The following is an 18,714-nucleotide window of genomic DNA, read 5'->3' as shown; positions in this document are numbered from 1 at the left end:
GTCCCTCTGGTCTTCTGTGCTAGTCCCTATAGCTGATGACCATGGATCCTGTGTCAGCCTTCAGTCTAGAGGTCCCCTCCTTCTGTGGACCTGAAGCCTGGCTGACCTTTCTCTGTACCCAAGGCCACCCCAGAACAGCTGCTTTTCTCTGCTCCTACTCCAGGCTGGATGTGACAGTGTGAGAGTTGCTGGGTAAGGTTTGTCCATCTCGCCAGCAATAATTCCACTTCTGGGGTCAATGCATTCATCATTTGGAGGGTCAGTCTGAGACAGTTGGGACAAAGAGGTTATTGCTAAGATGTGTGTTTCAAATTAGATTTTGAGCTCAAAGTAAGACACGAGTCTCGAAAATAGGATTTATTGGGAAAAATATACCTCTTGAACACTCAGAGATTATGACTCTTGAGGTACCCTGTACCTTGTACACTTATACCCTGAAAAGGCCCAATACTCTGACTTCATGTGTTTATACCTGATACACTTCTTTGCTTAAATCATCCTTCCTTTTGGTAAATTCTACTGATCCTTCCCCCTCTTCCTCATACTTTTTCAATCAATCAACCAACCCTCTGTGTTCTGGTAGCACCTTCTCCATACATTTATTATAGCTCTCATTGCATGTGAGAATGCACATCTTTTTCTCCCACTGACTCTGAGCTTCTCTTGTGAATAAGAAATATGTCTTATTCGTATTAGATGCCTCAGCTGCCACTAACAACAACACTCATGGAACCAGCTACATGTGCTGATTGACAGGGTAATTCAGTATTGGCTGGAGTTATGAGAAATGAGGGTCTTTCTCAACCACAGACTTTTTGAGAAGTTGCCAACTAGTAATAAGTCACCATTCATTATCTGCTTGGTCAAATTGACAATTTGTTGAGAAATAAAATGACTGTGTGAATATCCTGTTATTGGTCATTCAAGTTTCTGGTGGACAGGCCCAGAACTCACCTTTGGTCTCTTTCAGTAACAAGGCTTCTTAAACATTCTTCTGTTTGTTCATCCACGCTGGATCTGTTCCAAGACAGACATGTTGCTATGGCCAACATAGCCAGTAATGACACATTCTCCCTAGTGCTGGCCACAGCCCCTGGTAACTGTCAGCCTTTCAGATATGACTGACAAGAGTGAAAAACAAAATCTGTGGGAAGAAAATATGAAATTAGGTCCCAGCTCTAATTCCCTCATTATGTAAAGATGATCTCATGCTTTCTGAGAGTTGTGTGGTGAATCTCATGTGATCTTGAGACAGAGAGGGCTTTCGAAAGGGAGAACTGATTTTTCTGACAGACACATGGGCCTGGATAAGGAGGCCTTTGGCCAGTGAGCACTGAAAGATAAACTAAGATCCATTTTCCAAATTCACACTGTACATCAAGGCTGCAGAAAAGAGTCAGTCCTTTTCAACAACTGCAACAGAACTGAAGCCACTTCATTTGCAGGAGTCTATAAAAACTAGATTATTCCAGCTCCATTTCCTTAAGCCAAGAGCAAAGCAACCTCAGTAATAGGAAATATCAGCTCTCATGTGTCCCTTAATCTCTGCCTTGTCACCTGAGACTTTTCAAATTTTGTGTTGATATAATACCACCCCCAACCTCATAACAGGTTGCCTGTCCAGTCACTTTTGGTCCCAACTTTATAGTCAAACATTCAAAACACAATCTTCTTGTGTTCAAGTAAGCGCATTTATTTAATCACATGGGATTTACCATATTTATTGTCAAACAATTGGTACTTTCTTCCCAAATGCCTCCAGGATTTCCAGCTAGCTGATGCAGCATTCACGTTTCTAATAGAAATAGCAAGCAAGAGCACAAGAGAGAAATGTTTGTATCTTGCTGAAATGTGTAGTATCCAGGGTTATCACTGAAAGGCATTTGAGACGAGACCACAGAGAAAGGAGAATTCAAGGAACTATTTGGAAAGACAAATCACATTAAGGGTGTTTATTTGGATTTCTAAAATTTCCCTTTCTCTGGCTTTATTTAAATTTCATTAATATGAAGCTATTCAACCTGAGAAACATTTTTTTTCCTACATAGTTTACTCACTTGACTTTTATAAGCAGCCAGACAGCAAGACTGATCCTAAACAAGCTCTTGTTGATGTGAATAAGGCTCCCTATTTATTGAATTCAGAGAACTTAAAGTGAAAATGGTCCTTTAAATGTAATATCCCAAAATCACCGGAGTCCATGCCCTCTAGAGAAGCCAATAGCTTATGCACCTTCCCTTAGGAAGCTGACCAAGTTTGTTACCTATAAAACCAAGAAGGTGTATGATTGCTCTCAAGGGCAGGAGTTGAACTATGAGGTTTTAATTCCTAAACTGGATCCAATTCAATAAGCTTTAGCCCTGATCTTTTCCAATTTGTGTTAACTAACTTCTAATTAAGCAAGGTTTGTTTTAATGAAGTCAGAAGCCAGGTCTTGCCTTTCCTACCTAGACTTTCAATATTGCAGAGCTCTTTCTTAATTAAAGTGAAGAATTCCCTTTGGCTTCCACAGCCAGAATTTTCCATTTGTTCCACTCAGGATGCCAGTTGGCTTCCACATCCTGCAAACATGTGCCTCTGGCACAGCTGGACAATTTATGAACTTCTATGGGATTAAAAAGGTGCCATATCCTTGGGAAACATTCCTAATAACCTGAATTCCTATTTATTCTCTCCAGTGATCTATATTTTCCAAGTATCAATAAGCAAGTGAGTAGTGGAGGCAGGGAACAGTAAGATGTCAGCACCCTGTTTCCAGAGAAATTGCCCTCTCTCTCTTTTTCTTTCTCTTCCTCCTCCCTCCCCACCCCCATCTCTCTCTTTCCCTGCCTCTCTCTATTCCTCCAGCCCCCCCCCAACCCCCCCCCCCTCTCCAGAGCCTGAACTCAATGAAAATCGATTTGGGCAGGCTTCATTCAGAGCTCTGGCTCCTATTCTGGTATAGTGGGGCAACTTGAAGATACAGGAGAGAGGCACCCTAGGCTGTCCTTACAGCTGCCTAGGATGTGTGGAAGCACAAAGGTACACTTCCATTAGAGTTATGCAGGTCACCACAACTGGAACCAAAAAGACCCATTTGTAGTTCCTGCCTTCCTTCCGACAATTGGGAGACTCTGAAAGACACCTTCACTACTCTGAGTCTTGGTTTTCTCATCTGCAAAGAGCAAATGTACGCACAACTAGACCAGTGCTTCTCCAACTGTGATGAAGATAACCCCCCCCACACACACCCATTGTTGACTGATCTTTAGGGAAGTACAATAAATAAGTTTCTAAATGCTTACCCTCGCTTTCTACATTTATTTCACCATGAATTGGTTAAAACGTACGGACCAGTGGTGGCCCATGGCCAACACCTTGAGGAGTAGTGAACTAAACAATACCTTAGGTTCTTCCCAATCCTCACAGTTTCCACTTCCCATAACCAGCCTGCACCTCCACTAGGTTTGCCCAAGCACCCAAATGCTCAGCGTGGTGGCAAGGTCAAGATTACATTTCTGGAACGCCTTAATCTGTTGGGACTTCTATGGCAAAATATCATAAACTAGGTGGCTGATAAACAACAGAAATTTATTTTTCATAGATCTGGATGATGGGAAATCCAAGATCAAAAGACCCATGATTTCGCTGTCTGGTGAGGGCTTATTTCCTGGTTCATAGTTAGCTATCTTCTCACTGTGGAGACCTCAGGGATGAGGGATAGCTATTGTGCTTCTTGTATAAAGACATTAACCCCGTTCATGAGGACTGTATCCCGGTGCCCCAATCACGTCTTTAAGGCCCCCAACCAAATACCATCATATTGAAGGTTAGAATATCAATTTATTAAATTGAGGGTGGGGGACAAATAGTCTGCAGTATGGAAAAAGCAAGAAATATTGAAATATTCGCTTGAACAACTAAAAGTATTTCTGTATCTGTATCTCCCTCTACCTGTCAATCTACAGTCTGGAATTCTTGCCCTACCACTTTTGGTATCAAGGGATCAAAACCAAATTTATTTAATCTTTCTGTGCCTCAGTTTACTCACCTCTAAAATGAAAGTAATTATGATAAGGTCTTAGCAGTACTTTTGGTAAATGTTTATACTGATATAACTTCAGATTTAGAGAAAAGTTGCTAGATAAGTATAAAGAATTCTTACTTTTTTTTCAGATTTCTTCTTTTCCCACTTGCTTCATCATTCTCTTCTTAACCCCCTCTACCTTTTTCTTTTCTGACTTATTTGAGATTAACATGCATCCATCATGCCCCAGAAGATCATCAAGATAATTAAAGGAATTGATACATGTGAAATACTCAAAATACTGCCTGGCATACACAGTAAAGCCTCAAAAAACATTAACTATTGTGCTTGATTTTCAAAGGTCTTTCCAGATATTAAAAAGTGATCTCAAACACTAGTCATTAGGAACTACCCAACACAGACTCTCCAACATGCTGTAGGGTCTACTCCTTTGGCTCTGTCCTGCTCAAAGATTTATGCCTAATTCATTTATTTTCAAATGTGTTGGATTTGACCAATGTAAAAATGTTTTCTATGTGTAGCTAACTTCTAACACTGGTACTGAGTGTATCTGCTCTAAATTACTCTGTTATTAAATCAAAAGAACTTTGTTTTTTTGTTTTTTTACAAAATTGCTGTACTACTGTTAACATAGTATTAAACTGATGAGTAGTGATGAGGAGACCAAATCCTCACCCACTCTTTCAGTTCTTTGGGGAAAACAGAGGAACACTGATTTCCAGGAAATTCAAATATGACCCTTTGAACAAACTCCCCTAAGCATCTCAAATGCCTCCTATTTCTGTTACCCAATATGTCTATGCTTTCTGACTCAGAAAGAAATGCTGATATGCATAATGCCTCCTCTAACCCTGGTACTGGTTTAGGTTTAAGCTGAACCAGAACTTTCCTTTCTCATATTTACCCTGGGTTCCTTTGCTTCCTGATTTCCTGCTTCATCCAGATCCTGCTGAGCTGAATTGAATTAAGGGTGGAAAAAAACACTGATTCACCTTCATCTTCCTGTATCCAGATTCAGCTGCAGGAAAGAACAGAAAGACTGTTAATTCCACATTCATTTTATAAATCATGCCACGTGAGTCAGTTACCAGAAAGGAATCAAATCACAGAGGCATGTGGTATCCAGAAAGGCTCGCTCTTTTCTACAGCCAGAATCTAGAAGATTGGGTGACCTTCCCAGGTAACTCATTGCCCTTTGCAGAACATTAGAACAAGGTCCCCATGCCTTCGAGGCCCTTGTGCTCAGAACTACCATGTGACCAAACAAATCCTATCATTGCCCCAGCAGGGTCCATCTGTCTTATGACTTTGTGGCAGACAATGTCTGGAGGAGGAAATGGAGGCAAAGTAGATACTTCTTTCATCCTAAGATGAATTCCATATGTACATCTAGAGCCAACGTAGCCTCATATCACTCCCTCCTAGGTAGACTGAATGCTCTGTTCCCTAGAAAACCTATCATTTACACCATGCAATTTGGTACTTGGTTAAAACATTTTTTGCACAATGTGTGCATCTTGTTCCTTGGGCTAAGTTGTCAAGGCCTAGAGAGCCAGGCCATGTCTGAGACCTCTTGTTCCCTTCAGAGCAGTCTCAGAATATGCTGGGTAGTAAGTAGGTGTGAAGTTTGTCCCTATAGGTGCCCAAATTAAAAAAAAAAATTTAAAAACAGGGAAATCATGTACCTGCTCTGTCAAACAATTGGCTCCCTTCCCTCTGGCTAGTGGCAGAAATGCTGGCTCCTCCACTATAGCATGGATACCTGGATAGGCTGCCCTCCTGAAAAGGAACCAATGTTTCTCTGCTGTCATGACTCAGACACCTGAAAGGGGCAGTTCCCACTCACACTATCCCACAACCCACCTGGCTCACACATTTCTGTTCTGGAACCACCCTCTTCTCAAAGAATTCAGAGACTTACTAACAACTAGCTCATTTAAAAATCTAAAATATATTCCTTAAAAAGTTAAACATAGGGCTGGCAGTTTCCTTCAGTGGTAAAGTGCTTGCCTAGTGTGTGTGGGGCCCTGGGTTCAGTTACCAACACAGTAAAAAAAAAAAGTTAAACAGAAAATTACTATTTATCTATTTACACTATAATTCTTCCTCCAGGTATATACCAAAGAGAATGGAAAATATATGTCCACACAAAAACTTATATATGGGTATTCATAGCAGCATTACTTATAATAGCCAAAAAGTGAAAATAACCCAAAAGTCCATCAACTGATGAATGGAATAAAATATGGTCTATCCATACAATCTTATTTGTTTTTTTTGTTTTTAATTTTTTTTTATTGGTTGTTCAAAACATTATAAAGCTCTTGACATATCATATTTCATACATTAGATTCAAGTTGGTTATGAACTCCCAATTTTACCCCAAATACAGATTGCAGAATCACATCGGTTACACATCCACATTTTTACATAATGCCCTATTAGTAACTGTTGTATTCTGCTACCTTTCCTATCCTCTACCATCCCCCCTCCCTCCCCTCCCATCTTCTCTCTCTACCCCATCCAATGTAATTCATATCTCTCCTTGTTTATTTTCCCATTCCCCTCACAACCTCTTATATGTAATTTTGTATAACAATGAGGGTCTCCCTCCATTACCATGCAATTTCCCTTTTCTCTCCCTTTCCATCCCACCTCATGTATCTGTTTAATGTTAATCTTTTCTTCCTGCTCTTCCTCCCTGCTCTGTTCTTAGTTGCTCTCATTATATCAAAAAAGACATTTGGTATTTGTTTTTTAGGGATTGGCTAGCTTCACTAAGCATAATCTGCTCTAGTGCCATCCATTTCCCTGCAAATTCTATGATTTTGTCATTTTTTAGTGCTGCGTAATACTCCATGGTGTATAAATGCCACATTTTTTTTATCCATTCATCTATTGAAGGGCATCTGGGTTGGTTCCACAGTCTAGCAATTGTGAATTGTGCTGCTATGAACATCGATGTAGCAGTATCCCTGTAGTACGCTCTTTATTTGGCCATAAAAAGTAACAAAATGCTAATACATCCTAAAACATGGATAAGCTCAAAAAGCAAAACACTTCAAAAATTCACAAAGTGAATTAAGTCAGATACATGAAATTATACCATTTATATGAAATATTCAGAACAGGCATGTCCACAGAGGTAGAAGCAATTAGTGGCTGACAGAGGCTGGGAGAGGGAAAGGAATATGGAGTGACTATAAATGAATACAGATTTCCTTTTGGGGTGATGAAGATATTCTTGAAATAGTGGTGATGGTTGTACACATCTATGAATATGCCAATATTGCACATTTTAATGGGTGTGGTTTATGACATGTGAATTATATATGAATTTTTTAGTTGATTAGGGAATAAAATAGAACATGAAACTTAAACTACAATGACAATAAGAGACTGTGGTGTCAAATTAAGGGTTAACTGTAGCTTGTTGATTTTACTACTGCCACAGCCGGGCTTGCCTCCCTCCTTTCTGGGTTTCACTCAGATTCTGCACAGCAGACTGAAGCTTTTCATCACTGGGTGCCCTGCACCTCCCACCCAATGTTTGGATCAGGACTGTCACCTGTCACCGAGCTGTTGGGCTTATCTCAAGTGGGTTTTGATCTGGTCCTACCTCTTTGGACTGTGTTAGCCTCAGGGCTCTGGCTTCTCCATTTCCACAATGCCAGTGCTTGTTTCTGTCAAAAACAATCATCTGTCTTTCATTGTAGTGCAGATGATACCCAAATGTTATCCTTCTCCATCAAACTGTCAGGCTAATTGTTTATAAAACATCCGGAACTGGTTGTCACAAAACATCAGCTAACTCAGCCCAATTAAAACAGAACCCCTTGGTTGAATACAGCCCCCATGTGAGGGAGAACCCTGATGACATTTATGGGGACAAAGGATCACAAACACCTTTCTTAATCCAATGACCATCAGAAACCAACGGGTGAAGCTGCTATCCTCAGACATGGATCTCAAGCAATTTCATTTTCCTGTTATTAAGATGGTTTTGATTATTTTAAAACTATTTATGGTTTAAAAGGCTGACGACTTTAAGATTTGAGATTTAAATTTCTGCCATGGACCAAAATAAAGAAGGTGGATGCAGTTTCCCATTGCTGTAACCCCAGATCATAAAATTACTTACACAGGAGTAGACTTGGAATTTGATGGGCATGTTCATACGGTTTTCCTCCTAGCCTCAACCTCCCTATGATGGAAGAAGAACTGATGGAATTATTTTTAGTTTTCACCTAGAGAGAAGTTCAGAGACATACTCAATATCACCAGAGTCATCCCCAATAGAGTATAATCCTGTGCATTCTCAGCTTAGTGGTCTTTCCAGAGCAAAGAGAGGATGTTGGGTTTAGCTTGAGTCAGAAGACAAATCTTCCTGACCACTGTTGGTCCAGCACTTCTCTGTTCCTCTGCTCAGATTCCCAAAATGTTCCTTACCTACAATTTTTCTCCTTCTAAAAGTTATGCTGTTTCTCATTTGTAGCCTTTTCTTTCACATAGTCACCTGAGCCAATGAGCAGCATTGATTTTTAAGAGATTGGTTAAGCTTCTAGTAGGTACCGAATACTGTGCTAGGCTGATACAGAAATAATAATAAAGTCAGGTCTCTCATCCTTAAAGATGATCATAGATAACTGTTATGGTTTGAATACAAGGTGTCCCCCATATGCTCCTGTGAAAATTCAGGAATTTGGGGAGGTGAGATAATAGGATTTTGAGAGTTGTAACTTCATCAGTCCATCCTAGTTTGAATGAGCTAACTGGGTGGCAACTGTACATGAATAGGAGGCCAGGCAAAGTGTTAACAGGGTCTGAAAGGGCAATGCATGAGGTTGGGAGGCAAAGCCAAAACTGGAATGGAGACCCTAGGAATTTAAGATATACCAGATTTGTGGATTGTCTGCTGAGAAAAGATGATGTCTGAGAAGATCAGACCCTTTGCATATCCAGATATTACAGAAACTTTAGGTCTATTTTCTGCCTTATTTATGTCTCACAAGTTCATCTCCCAAGTCCAAGTCTTCTTTGGACTCTAAAGCTATTGGTCTCTTGAGGTAGACCAAGGCTAAGAAAGAGGCCATGAGTGCTACAACCCACAAAGCCAAAGGGGTAGGGTTTCCAAAGCCCTTTGGAGAATACATCTATTCATCATGGAGTCCAGATGCTGAATATGGAACTAGAGGACTTGTTTGACCATCTGGGTTTCAGTCTCGTTTTTGACCCATCCCTTCTTTCCATGGCCCTATTCCTTCTTTTTGGAATGTGAATATTTACTCTGTATCATTGTATACTGAATACATTTATTTGGTTCTGATTTTTACAGTGGTTTGCAGCCAAGAGTTTGCCTTGAGTCTCAGATGAGACTTTGGACTTGGACTTTTGAGCATGCTGGAACTGTTAAAATTGTGGGGACACTTGGAGATGGACTAAATGCATTTTTCATTGTGAGATAGACATGAGCTTTTGGAGGCAAGGAGCAGAAAGTTGTGGTTGGATTATGAGAGATGTGATCTAATCAGTCCATCCTAGGTTGAATGGACTGATTGGGTGGTCACTGTAAGCAAGTGGGGCATGACTGGAGAAGTTGGGCCACTGGGGGCATGCCCTGGAAGGGTTCATCTTCTCTGTAGCCACTTTTTCTCTCTCTTTTCCCTGGCCACCATGATTAGAGCAGCACTCCTCTATCTCACCTTCTGCCATATTGTTCTGTCTAACCTTGGATTTAAAGAATTGGAGTCAGCCAACAATGGACTAAATCTCTGAAACCATGTGTCAAAATAAACTTTCCTCCCCTAAGTTGTTCTTGTCAGATATTTTGTTCACAGCAACCAAAAACTGACTAACCCGATAGCCTAATTGTCTCTAGGACCTACTTACCTCTGACTCTGAACTTCAGGCCCTTTGCATATCCAAATATTGCAGAACTTTTACGTCTGTTTTCTGCCTTATTTATATCCCACAAGTTCATCTCCCGAGTTTATCTTCTTTAGACTCTAAAGCCATTGGTCTCTTGAGGTAGACCAAGAAAACTTTATTGATTAGTTATAGACTTCTAACATAGATAAACAAATATAAATACACCTTACATGCACCTTACATGTCCACTGTGGTACAGGAGGTATAGATACATGGCAGGATGTTCAAAGCCTTGGTATCCTTATTTTACCTGGGTGCAGTCAGCTACTCAGCTGCTATCACATATGGCCACAGCAGCTGGGGCTGAGCAGGATGCTGACCATAATCGCTACTCTGAATATAAAATCAATATCCACTGGCATTGCCTTTCCCAAATACAGCTTTTACAATTAAGCTGCAAACTTTAAAGAGTTTCTACTTTCTTAACAGTAGTCATGGTCCTGTCAGAAGAATAAGATTTAAGTAAGAGCTGTCTGTGTTCACACTACCTTTCTATTGCCAGACCACTATTGATGCTTCCCCATACTTGTAACAGAAATAAGACCTGTTAAAATATAACTTTCAGTAAGGTAGAATCTTGATGCTTAGCCAAATACAAAATGAACACCTATCAAATATTTTATGTAACTCGGTAATTAATGAAATAAACACAAAGACATTAGCATGGTTCAAAAGAACATGTGAGGTGTAAAACACTGATTGATGTCTTACAGGACAATAAACCTTTTGGGGATAACTCTTCCATTAGACAGGATTTTGTGTCTCTCTTTTGGAAAAGATCCCCACAAGTTAATCTTTGTTCCAACAGAGTTTTAAAATAGACAATCCACAGAAAGTTGAACCTAGGACTTTACTGAAAAAATACTCAAGATCTCTCACTGGGCTATTTTGAAGTTTCTTGTAACTTTCTGACAGATCCTGCTGCTGGAACTTAGAACTGACTCACGGAGTCTTGTGGGAGTGAAGTCTTTATTATCTGGTGTTTAAAGTTAGACATCATTACCCTAAGTACACATATGAAGACACAAATGGTATGAAAATACTTTGTGTACAATCAGTGACTTGAAAAATTGTGCTCTATATGTGTAATATGAAATAAATTGCATTCTGCCATCGTGTATAACAAATTAGAAGAAATTTTTAAAAAAATGACCAGAACTGTTTATCAATTAACAGGTACCCACCACCATTCTCTAAAATTGGATAAATGGCCATTATCCTTCCTCCACACAGCCCTTAGATGTTCCAAGGTCAAATTTTCTTCGCTTTAAATGCACCCCAGTGTGACTTAATGAGAAGAGGATGCAAACAAACCTGATGTGCAAGTGGACCAGGAAAATTTGTGTCAGGAACTCCTGCCCAATAAGCATACAGCATGAAAACACTCCATGAAGCCTTCAACTACTTGCCATGATCATGTTTTGAAACAGACAAATGCAATTTTAAGAATGCTGGAATGATTTTAGAACCAAGCAGGAATATCTATCATAAAATAAAGAAGGCATTCAATGTTTAAAGAGATATGGACCATCCAAGTCATTTCTATCACCCCCGCCTTTAATCCCAGCTCTCCACCAGAGCACTTCAAAGCCTAAAAGAACAAGTAAACACCGAAAAAACAGAAAAATAGAATTCCTAAAATTCTATCACTCATGATAGGCAAAACTAAGAACACAGAATAGTTGGGGTTTCTTACAGAAATCAGTGTACACTGTATAAGAATGAACATTTTAAATTATAATAAAATTTTATAGTTCTTAGATTTTGGTTTTATAAATATATCTATTCTCATATAAAATTGTTCACATCCATAAACTAGTTATATCTATTACTGTTAGCTTTGTTTTCTGTATATTCCTTCATTAGAAGTGCAACTCCCAATTATAATATTCTTCAACCAATGTTTTGGTGGGACTGTTTGTGATTTAGGGTAGAATTTTGAGAAATCTATTATTTTCTGTGTAGGCTCAGTTATATGGTGGACAAATAACCCCAGAATTTCCCTAGTTTAAAACAAGAAAGTTGTGTTGGCTTCATGCAACATGATCACCTTGGGTTGGTAGGGGCCTTGCTCCCTTAGTCCTCATTTAGTACAGGCCAATGGAATAGCCACAAATAAAGGCCTTGCTAGGTGTCACAGAAGAAAGAAAGAAAGTGTGGCACATCACACATGCATACATAAAGTGCTCACCCAAGAGTGCCTTCTGCCACTTTCTCTTACATTTCATTTTGGTCAAAGCAAGCCACATGACCATGCCTAATCTCAAAGAGGCAGGAAGTGCAATCTGAAGGGGAGAGTGGATATTTATGACTAACCCTAGTGGCTACCAAAATTTGTTTGGAAAGTGGAGACTCCTGGTTTTTGTTATTAATGATTTTGTTTAGTAGTAGGAATTGAAGCCACTTAATCACTAAGCCTCATTTTTATTTCTTATTTTGAGACAGGGTCCCTCTAAGTTGCTTAGGACCCTAAATTTGCTGAGGCTGGCTTTGAACTTGCAATCCTCCTGCCTTGGTCTCCCCAGCAGCTGGGACTATAGGTATGAGTCACCACATTTGGCAAGGCTCCTGTTTTTACACAAGTTTTATTCTTTTATCTATATTGATCTAGTTATTTACTAGCAACATGTCTATGGCATTAGAATAGGGATATATTTTGATCTATCAATTTAAATTTCAAGGCATCTGAAACATTAACCAAATACAGATTTGTGTGTGTGCCCTTATTTCAGGCAAGATGCCATAGAAATTAATAAGACTAAGTCCCACAAGCAGATCCTAAGTTGGGTAATTTGATTCTGAGCCAGAAGACACAGTTTTCTTTTGGAAAGGGCTGAGATTTGGTATTGGCCATAGTTCCTTTTTCCATAAGTCCTGAATCTGTCAACCTCCACAGCACAGAGGGTTCATTTGTCACACCTGGCATTCATCTGAACTAACACTGGTGTTGTGAGGAAACTTAATTTTAGCAAATTTTGGTTAGCAGGTGATTTTGTGGTTTCAACTTTATTTCTGTGTTATTAATTTTTAACACCCAGCTTAGAGTTGCTGAATCCAGGCTTCAAAACATAAAATTCCCTAACCTGGCGGGGTTAGGTGCAGGTGGAAAAAAAAGAGCCATTGCCAAAAATTCTCAGGAGGTCAGAGGCCAGGTTCAAGGCCTTAGTGTCAGCTCAACAAGAGTTCACCAAGACGAGAATGGTTCACAGTCCACTTTGGCTCCTCCAACGAAAAGGTATTCAAAGAAACTCATAAGAGCACTTGCTGTTAAGTGATACTAAAAGCAAAATTAAGCAGGTCATATAATTCTAAGATGTGGCTAGCACAGAATGCAAAACCTTTACCTGTTAACCAGATTCAATGATTTCATTGGGGTTTCTGAATCCTTCAGGTAGGAACCAGTGTTAGGATCCTGCAAGAAACAAACAGTACATTCAGCTTGGATTTTAAAGGAGATTTTTAGTGGTAGGATTGTTCACAGAGGGATGATCAGGATTAAGGAAACCTCAACAGACGTTGGGGAACCCAATGACTAGCAACAGCAGGAAGCCATTACCACCACTAGACCTGAAGAGGCAGGACCCGGAAATTCTATCACCAGAGCTTGGTGAGAGCAGCAGGCTTAGAAGGGGGGAAGCCCAACAGGAACCGTGACCCTGGAGGAACATGGCCAAGGCAGAGGGGGGTGGCAACAAGTAGCCACATGACCTTTGTCTCACTGGTCAAACTCAGCATCAAACCAGAGGGCAAATGACTCTGGACAAAAGAGACCATCAAGGCTGGTCTCTTGAGGTACAGACCAGAGAAGGGCAGAGAACGTATTTGGCTGGCTTATCTCCTTGCCTAATTAAAAGATGCTGTGTGTAACCGTGTGCAAATGTTTTATGCTTTTTTCCTTAATTTGGCAGACTAGTTAAGTTCAATTCTCCTTACTTTCACTTTTGAATCTGAGACAGCTCCTAGAAGCCAATTTATAAATTAAAATGTAAATAAGCAAATGCTTCTCTGTTTGTTATCTGAGGATATCACAAGCTTGTTGTAGATTCAGGATCTCATCACATATACAAGAAGGAAGAGATCTTAACTTATTTTCATTTCTAAACAGATTATTTTTCAGAGAAACTTTAGGTTCATAGCAAAATTGAGCAGAAGGCGCAGAGACTTCTCACATCCCATTGGTTCTCACACAGGTATAGCCCCCACTATCCAAACCCTGTACCTGAGTGATAACATTTTTTAGAACTAATGAAACTACATTGACACATCATTATCACCCAGAGTCCATGATTTCCGTTAGGGTTCACTCTTGGTACTGTATGTTCTGTGGGTTTTGATGAGTGTATAATGACATGTCTCCTCCACTGTATCATACAGAGCAGTTTCACTGCCCTAAACTCAGTTCTGTGTTCTGCCTATTCATCCAGATTTTAAGTTTTAGACATTGTGGTAAAAAGTCTCAAGAGATTGTATTCAGAATTTCAAAATATATGGTTATGTTCCTGATACACAAACAAAACAAAAATAATATACAGTAAATTGGGGGGAAAAGTAATGATATAGTTAAGTGTATTGTTATAGACAACATAACTAATTTACCAAATTTTAAATATTTAAAATATATCTATAACTATTTGTAACCAGCATGTCAAACAAACACAATTAGTGACAAATCAAAACTCAATTTCATTTTAAATATGTGCTTAGTTAAGGGTACTCACCCCTAGTCCCCAAGAAAAATGCTGACTTTCCTGGCCACTTTAAGACCTAAAACACAGTCTCAATTAATAAATAGAAATAGCCCCAGCCAAAATGTTAATTATTATCTAAGATCAAGTTAGAAAACAATCTTCCCTTCCTCATCCAGAACATGCTTCAAGTTAGACTACTGTGGGGGTGGGCTGTGGTTACCATATACTCTCTTCCTCTGTGTTTTTTCTCCTTTGGTAACTGGAGTCTCAGCCCCTGTGACTGGTACAGAATGAAACAAGAACAATAAGGAGAGCTAAGAGAAGTTTCTTCCTCATTCACGGTTTTGCTCTCTGAGCCCAGTATATGTCATATCCATCATTTCTCCCATGGACACTCCTAAAGACTCACTGGAGGCTCCTCTGCAGGACCTCCTTGACATAAGTGATGCTTTCTGTCTCTCTGGCTGCTGTTCCCTGCTCTGCCCTGGTTATCTCACTGTTGGAGCACAAACTCTTACTGTTGGAGCTTCTTCAATCCCCCAAGCTATACTTTTGTGTAGGAATTTATGCTAGCTACCTATTGCTGTGTAACAAGGCACCCTAAGTCTTCATAGTTTAAAATACCACACATTCATTATCTTAGAATTCCTGCGATCAAGAATCCAGGCTTGGCTTAGTTGAGTCTTCTGCTTCAGGGTCTCTCACAAGGTTGGTGCTACAGTCATCTCAATGACTAGCTGAGTAAGAGCTGCTTCCTAATTCACTCACACAGCTGTTATCAAGAGTCAGCTCCTCATGGACTATTGCACAGAGAGCCTTAGCTGCTCTCTGGCTTTTGCCTGAAGGTCAGCCTCAGCTTCCTGTAAAGTGAGCCCCTCCAATGTAGGAGCTTGTTTCATACAGCACACAAGCTGAGAAGGCAATAGAGAGTCTAGCAACATAGAAGTCACAGTATTATGTAACCTAATCATGAAAGAGACATCCTATCACTTTTTTCTTATTCCACTCATTAAAAATAAGTCACTATAGGTCTAGCCCCTCTCATGGAGAGGAAATTATATAAGTTCATGGATATCAGGAGGCAGGAACCACTGAAAGCCATTTTTTTCAAAATGTCTAACACAGTCATAAAGTTTTAGCTCATCGCTCCCTGCCCAACCCATCTATGGTCCACAGGAAACACCCAGGCACCCTCTCCCTAATAGATGCTGGAACAGAGTGTCCACCTCTTCCCATCTGCCTCTACACTCCTTAGCTTTCCTGGGCATAAGTCAGGTACCAGTCCCTGACCCTTCCAACTGCAGTTCCCCTCAAGCCTATGCACCAAATGGCCTTCTGAAGCTTCCCCTCTAGAAAGACCTGATATTAGAAGACAGGTCCTCCACAAACACTTTTCCCTGTGAAGAGGAAGGGTGGGAACTCACAAAGAGCAATAAGTCTCTCCCAAGAAGATCCAATGACAACCCTCCCTCCTGTCTTTTTCTCCTCCTCCTCCTCCTCCTCCTCCTCCTCCTCTTCTTCTTCTTCTTCTTCTTCTTCTTCTTCTTCTTCTTCTTTTCTCTCTCTCTCTCTCTCTCTCTCTCTCTCTCTCTGCCATTTTATAGTCTCAAAGTGATTTAGGGTACTCAAAAGTTTCAAAATCGTGGCACTGCTTCTTGAACATGGCTTTTATAGAGTCTGCATGTGACAATCTGCTTCGCACCCATTTTAGTGTCAATATCTATCATTCTGTGTCTCTACACATTTACAATCATCCTCCTTTGATGATTAAAAGTGCCCTCACTTTTTTTCTCACTAATTTTATACTATTTACACTTTGATCATCCAATTCCATGTTCTCTGGGGGAAAAAATGCATAGGCACCCACTTCACTAATACCAAACCATTTTTCTCAATAAAATCATAGCTGTATGTTCTCTCTGATAAGTGGATGTTGATCCATAATGGGGAGCTGGGAAATAGGAAAATGGAGGAACTTCGATTGGACAAAGGGGAGTGAGGAAAGGGAGCGGGCATGGGGGCAGAAAAGATGGTGGAATGAGATGGACATCCTTACCCTAGGTACATGTATGACTGCACATGTGATGTGATGCTACATCGTGTACAACCATAGAAATGTAAAGGTGTGCTGCAATTGGGTACAATGAATCAAAATGCATTGTGCTGTCATATATACCTAATTAAAATAAATAAATTAATTTTTAAAAATCATAGTTGTAAACTGATCACGGACAATCCATTTAAAATGCACAGATGTGTCCTTTCTGTTTACTAGATTAGTCTCATTTTAAGCTTGATTCTGAGATGAGCACATCATCTTCTTTTCTTTTTCGTATTGTTTCCACTAAACAGATTCTATAACAATCTCCTTCAGAAAAACAAAGGGATAGTGTGGAGTGGCATACAACCCATATGTTGTATTTGTCTGAGCTCATTTATCAGAATGATAAATGCCTGTAGTATATCCCTTTAAACACTTAATAAAACTATTTGGATTTCTAACTACACTGGTTTGTTTTTAGAATGCTATTTCCACTAACTTAAAATGCCACATTACCAGCAGACTTGGATGTTTAAATTTGAAGTTCTAAGAGCCGGATTCTTGTTGTCTGCAATTGTAGAAAGATAGTCCTGTGAGACTGTTATCTTGGTTTATAAAGTAGCAATATTTCATTTATCATTCCCAAGTACTTTATCATCAGTTTCACTAGGTTTGGCCAGAGGCAAGAAAGTTAGAATTCCTTTTATTTTATTTTATTTTTTTCTGTGAATAAGAAATAGACATAGAGATGAACTGATCAGTGCCCAGTTACATGTCAATGAGTGTATGAGTGAATTCGCCAAGGAAGTAAATAGACAGAGGAGACCATCAAGCCCAGAACTTACAACCTATTAATAAAGAACTGGGATGAAATACCAAACAGAGATTCTGAAGGAGAGTCCAAGAAAGCACCATAAAAATCCCGAGACAATTATCCCCACAGACTCAGTGAGAGAAAGCACAGCAGAAAGGAGAGATTATTCCTTGGGTAGGGGCCTACTCAAAATAAGGGTTATCTGAAACTATCAAGGATTGGGAGAAGTTTGTTCTTCTCTGTAGGGTCCCTGCTGACCCAGGAAGATATTCGAGTCTTCTCCAGGAGCTCAGCAGAACTGACACCTGATTGACGTCTCACACTCCTAACAGGGACCAAAAGGCCTGAGCATGAGTCCTCCAATTCCTACTTCAAATAGCTTGAGGCCAGGGCTGCTGTCCTTCCACTATGTGTGTCTACTACCTGGAGCACAGTGAACTTTCAAAAACTACTTGTTGAATAAATAATTTAATAAATACACAATGAGGTAGAGAATTAGCCAAATTGAAAAGATCAAAGAGAAAAATAAGTGAGAGGAGAGAGGTTTCAGGCAGTGCCCTCAGGGAGCAGAAGTCCATGGGTCCTTGGTTTCTACTCAGGATGGGTGCCAGCCTGACATCTTTTGCTCAAACTTTTCTGCTTTAGCAACCTCAAAACTTCACTTTCTCCCCTGCTCCCACAATCTACACTTCTGAACATTTGTCTTCCTTTGGCATATGTTGGTTTTCTGGCTTTTAATCTGACCTACTTTCTCTTCTGTTCCCCTGACCTCTTTTTTCTCTGATCAACCCTCAAATATCCTCCCCCCGCAACTTAATGTTTGAATCCCCCCACCCAGTTCCACATTTAGACACCTGCAGCAGACTCTAGCTTTCTCTCTATCAATTCTCCCATTATTCAGGAACTCTTATATCCCCTCCCCAAGTATGTCCTGGAACCGTCATCTGCAGAAGACAGGGACACTTGAACGTGGATGATAAACTATCTTAGATAGTGTCTCCGCAAAAACGCAAGTATATGATGTGAAGAATGTAGTTGAATTTTTAAACATCTATTATTATTGTTTTATTATTATTATTATTATTATTATTATTATTATTATGTAAAAGGTCTGAGAAGAGGGATGAGGAGGAGGGGGGAGAGGGAAAGGAAAAGGATGAAGAAAAAAAGATGGGGAAGAGAAAGAAAAGGAATAGGAGAAGAAGATTCGCCTTGT

General features: G+C 39.9%; 1 long non-coding RNA gene across 2 annotated transcripts in view; it reads right to left on the bottom strand.

Moving 5' to 3' along the window:
• Nucleotides 1–14,706, bottom strand: part of LOC124090854 (uncharacterized) — a 38,605-nt gene extending 23,899 nt beyond the window's left edge. Inside the window, exons 1-5 of one of the 2 annotated variants that reach the window (XR_009226570.1) lie at nt 14,674–14,704; nt 13,300–13,367; nt 8,169–8,231; nt 4,932–5,045; nt 955–1,144 (exon numbers count right to left, since the gene is read on the bottom strand). This is a non-coding gene — a long non-coding RNA (uncharacterized LOC124090854). Of the gene's footprint in view, nt 1–954; nt 1,145–4,931; nt 5,046–8,168; nt 8,232–13,299; nt 13,368–14,673 lie in introns of both variants that reach the window. The other variant, XR_009226569.1, reaches the window with a different exon arrangement.
• Nucleotides 14,707–18,714: the final 4,008 nt, after the last annotated feature.

This window comes from Marmota monax, unplaced genomic scaffold, assembly GCF_021218885.2.
Source record: "Marmota monax isolate L192 unplaced genomic scaffold, Marmota_monax_Labrador192_F-V1.1 WCK01_AAM20220418_F8-fsc00010, whole genome shotgun sequence".
NCBI lineage: Eukaryota > Metazoa > Chordata > Mammalia > Rodentia > Sciuridae > Marmota > Marmota monax.
Note: the sequence above shows the minus strand (reverse complement) of the source record. Positions and strands in the feature narration are given on the sequence as shown.